General features: G+C 40.6%; 1 long non-coding RNA gene across 1 annotated transcript; it reads right to left on the reverse strand.

The window, feature by feature from the left end:
• Window positions 2075–2804, reverse strand: LOC110270665. Its single transcript, XR_002360306.1, has 2 exons — window positions 2325–2804; window positions 2075–2167 (listed from the first exon to the last, which is right to left on the reverse strand). It is a non-coding gene; the product is annotated as an uncharacterized LOC110270665 (long non-coding RNA).

The following is a 4826-nucleotide window of genomic DNA, read 5'->3' on the forward strand; positions in this document are numbered from 1 at the left end:
TGACCATACTTCATCTCTTCTCATGAGCAATTAGACCAAGGAATTGGCTATTGATCAAGATTTGAGAGATTGAATTACCAAGGAATTGGAATTCAATCACTTAAGATTGCCAAGGAGATCAATGAATGCATTGATTGAGGAAGAGATGAAAATGAACTTGATCCGGAGAATGCAACATCTCCTAAGCCCAATGAATCCCCCATTTCTGATCTTTCCCATTCTCTTTACTTTCTGCCATTTACTTTCACGCTAAATTCCCCATTCCCCATTTAAGATTCTGCAATTTACTTTCCGTCATTTATATTCAGCTCTTTATTTCCCGCATTTACATTTTCTGCCATTTACTTTCCTGCCATTTAATTTCCTGCAATTCTCAAATCAAATTCTGCTTAGCTTAACTAGAACATTCCTCCAATTAAAGTTGCTTGACCAATCAATCCCTATGGGATTCGACCTCACTCTATTGTGAGTTTTTACTTGACGACAATTCGGTATACTTGCCGAGGGAAATCTGTTGAGAGACAAGTTTTCGTGCATCAAGTTTATGACGCCGTTGCCGGGGATTGATTTTGCATCAACAATGATTAAATTGGTGGATAACTAGATTGAGCATTTTTTTTCTTTTGTTTGATTTAATTTTATTTGAGTAATTTACTTTCATTCGTAGTTATTTTCTTCCCTTTACTCCTTACCTGTTTGTGGTGTTATCTGCATTTTTTTTTACTATTTAGTTCACTGACCCACTAACTGTTTGATATATTGCATCACTCACACTAACAGCATTTCTGCAAAGAATACTGTCTGCATCTAATAAATTTCCAATAAATTTTTTGGCGCAACTCTCTGTTTCCAATAAATTTCCTAAAATCCATGCGACGCGTACGCGTCGCTCACGCTTTCGCATGGGATGTGCGTGGTGCAAGTGATGCGTTCGCATCAGGGACGCGAGCACATGGGCCAATTTGTGCTAAAGGCACACCAACCGCAGGATTCCAGCCCAACTTTCTGGGCGTTGGATCTTTACGCCGATTTTCAATCGACGCCCACGCGTGGCCTGCGCGCTCGCGTGGGGTGATTTTTTTTATATGCAATTATGCAGTATGCAATATGCAATGCTAATGTAGATGCTATGAATAATTTCAGGTTCAATGAAAATAAAATAAAATAAAAACAAACAAAACGAAATAAAATTGAAAAAGGAACGATCATACCATGGTGGGTTGTCTCCCACCTATCACTTTTAGTTAAAGTCCTTAAGTTGGACATTTGGTGAGCTCTTTGTTATGGTGGCTTGTGCTTGAATTCATCCAAAAATTTTCACCAGTGTTTGGAATTCCAACAGCCTCTGGGGTCCCAAACAAGACATGTAAAGCCTTTGAGCAGTTTCAGACAGGTGCTCTGGCTTCCGAGGTGTTGAATGTCAGAATATATTCCAGGATCCCAAACCTTACTTTTATATTCACCTTTATCTTGATCTACATTTTTCTAGCCGGGCGGTTTGGAAGTTGTATTCTCACCAAGATGACTGGTGCACGAAATTGTGATCTCAATGGCGCCAAAAACTTGGTACACACAATCATAATCTCAATTCTTCTTCACAACTTCACACAACTAAATCAATAAACAGTTTTGATTACTTTCTGAAAAAATTAGCAAACTGATTAATATTTTATAATATATGAACTGAACAAGCTACAACACAACTTACTAAACAGGACACAATCTAGTGAAAATGAACCTGAGCAGGACTAGTTAATATGGTCTGAATGTTTGATTCTTAACACAAATGTTGGAAATAACAATAAATATACTGTGTTTTTTTTTTCTTTTAATGCATCAATCATAAAAAAAAATTCAACCACAAGGAATACTCATAATCATATTTAAGGCCTAATAAATAAAGAAATAAAAAAAGAAAAGAATACATCTATCTTACAGGAACTGAGACAATAAGTGGATATAGATTCTTCTCCGCAAAGTATGTTACTTGATGTGGGGTGGCCTTCAGTGGAATCTAAGGATGACAACAGATTAGAAAGTTCAAGAAATAAGGGATTGTATACATGAGACAATAATTAGTGATGATGTCTTGGCATAATTAGAAATCAACCATATATCTTGGCAGCTTCCACGATGATTCTGGGCAGCTCCAGTGATGGTGGAAGACCTTCAGCAACAGCCAAACAGAAATGTTGGTTCCCGCAGCAGTAATGACAGTTACAGTAGCACAAGGAATCCGAACTCAATGAACTCAAGGGCAGAACCAGCTCAGGGCAGTGGACGTTGAATATGATTATGACGGCAATAGGGCAGTAGCAACTCACCCCCGCTAGTGGCTCCAATCGCAGCAACTCCAAATCGACGGCAGCAGCGGCTTGAATGGCAGCGGCGACAGAAGCTCAGTGACAGTCGTGGCTCCAGCGACAAGCCCTTATAGCGGTGGCGACAGATCGACGGCTCAGGGTGAGGGAAGCTCGACGGTGCACAGCGACACGAGCACGACAGCGGCTCCTCGCAGCTTCGTTGGTGGTGACGGCGACGAGCCTGGCTTCGACGGCAGCGATCACGGGTAGCTCCTCTCGAATCTGTCTCTCTCTCTCTCTCATGTGCGACACGACGGCGGCATTCGACGGCAAGGAGGACGACTTTCCACAGCTCTGAAGGAGGCAATAGCTGCAGCGGCGCTGCGGTGGTGATGGCTGGGCAGGCCTTTCCTCTCCTCTCTTCTTCTCCCGATCCCTCTTCTCTCTACAGTGGCTGCTTTTGTTTGTTACGTTGAAGGAGGGTGAGGTTGCGGCTGTTAGGGTTAGAAATTTTGGGAATTAGAGTTTTCTGAGTTAATTTGGGAATTTTGGAATTTAGGATTAGAAATTAGAGATGTTACAGTGAGTGGTGATGGTGCAGAGTCCTCTCTGAGTTGGGAGGGGCGCGAAGAAGGGAAAAATTAAGGTGGGGTTTTATGTTTTCATTTTATTTGGCTAAGTGTTTGTATGTGGATTATTTGCTGAAAATTGAAAAAAAATTTTACTAAGTGTTGGACATTTGACTTGAGATACATTAGGCAACACTTTTAAAGCGCACCTAAAACCTGATAAATAGGTTACTCTTTAAAAGTGTATTTTTTGGTGTAAAAAGTGAACCCATAGCTTTTAAGATAAGGCTACGCTTTATAAGTGATATTTATAATACCTAAGGCTACACTTTTCAAGTGATGTCACAAATGTGTTTTCTATTCTCCTACAAAAAGGAAACACTGAGAAAAGCGTAGCCTATTCCTAGAATAGGCTACGCTTTTCAAATGTAGCTTAAAAAAAGTGTGGCTGAATGGGTATTTTTCTTGTAGTGTAACCAGCAAGTGCACTTGGTCGTCTAAGTAATAAACCTTATGTGAGTAAAGGTCGATCCCACGGAGATTGTCGGCTTGAAGCAAGCTATGGTCATCGTGTAAATCTCAGTCAAGCAGATTCAAATGGTTATGAGGTTTTGGTAATTAAAATATAAATAAAATATAAAATAAGGTAGAAATACTTATGTAATTCATTGGTGAGAATTTCAGATAAGCGTATAGAGATACTTTGCTCCTTCTGAATCTCTGCTTTCCTACTGCCTTCATTCAATCATTCATACTCCTTTCCATGGCAAGCTGTATGTTGGAGGATCACCATTGTCAATGGCTACCATCCGTCCTCTCAGTGAAAATGGTCCAAATGCACTGTCACCGCACGGCTAATCATCTGTTAGTTCTCACTCATTTTGGAATAGGATCCATTGATCCTTTTGCGTCTGTCACTACCTCTAACACTCGCGAGTTTGAAGCTTGTCACAGTCATCCCATCCCAGATCCTACTCGGAATACCACAGACAAGGTTTAGACTTTCCGGATCTCAAGAATGCTGCCAATTGATTCTAGCTTATACCACAAAGACTCCGATCTTTCGGAATGGAGGCTAAGAGATAAATGCTCAAGCTATTGCAGATAGAACGGAAGTGGTTGTCAGGCACACGTTCATAGGTGAGAATGATGATGAGTGTCACGGATCATCACATTTATCAGGTTGAAGTGCGAGTGAATATCTTGGAATAAAAATAAGCTTGAATTGAATAGAAAAACAATAGTACTTTGTATTAATTCATGAGGAACAGCAGAGCTCCACACCTTAATCTATGGGGTGTAGAAACTCCACCGTTGAAAATACATAAGTGATGAAGGTCCAGGCATGGCCGAATGGCCAGCCCCCTAAACGTGTACCAAATGATCTAAAGATGGTCAAAATGTTGTCAAAAGACTTCTCAAAATAAATCTCTAAAAGTAGTATTTATACTAAACTAGTTACTAGGGTTTACAGAGATAAGTAATTGATGCAGAAATCCACTTCTGGGGCCCACTTGGTGTGTGCTTGGGCTGAGCATTGAGCTTTACACGTGTAGAGGCTTCTCTTGGAGTTACACGCCAGGTTGCAGCCTATTTGTGGCGTTTAACTCTGGTTTGTAACCTGTTTCTGGCGTTTAACTTCAGAATAGGGTAGGAAGTAGGCGTTTGAACGCCAGTTTGCATCGTTAAAACTCGAACAAAGTATGGACTATTAATATTGCTAGAAAGCCCTGGATGTCTACTTTTCAACGCAATTGAGAGCGTGCCAATTGGGTTTCTGTAGCTCCAGAAAATCCACTTCGAGTGTAGGGATGTCAGAATCCAACAGCATCTGCAGTCCTTTTTCAGCCTCTGAATCAGATTTTTGCTCAAGTCCCTCAATTTCAGCCAGAAAATTCCTGAATTCACAGAAAAACACACAAACTCGTAGTAAAGTCCAGAAATGTGAATTTTG

Source organism: Arachis ipaensis, chromosome B04 (assembly GCF_000816755.2).
Source record: "Arachis ipaensis cultivar K30076 chromosome B04, Araip1.1, whole genome shotgun sequence".
Lineage (NCBI taxonomy): Eukaryota > Viridiplantae > Streptophyta > Magnoliopsida > Fabales > Fabaceae > Arachis > Arachis ipaensis.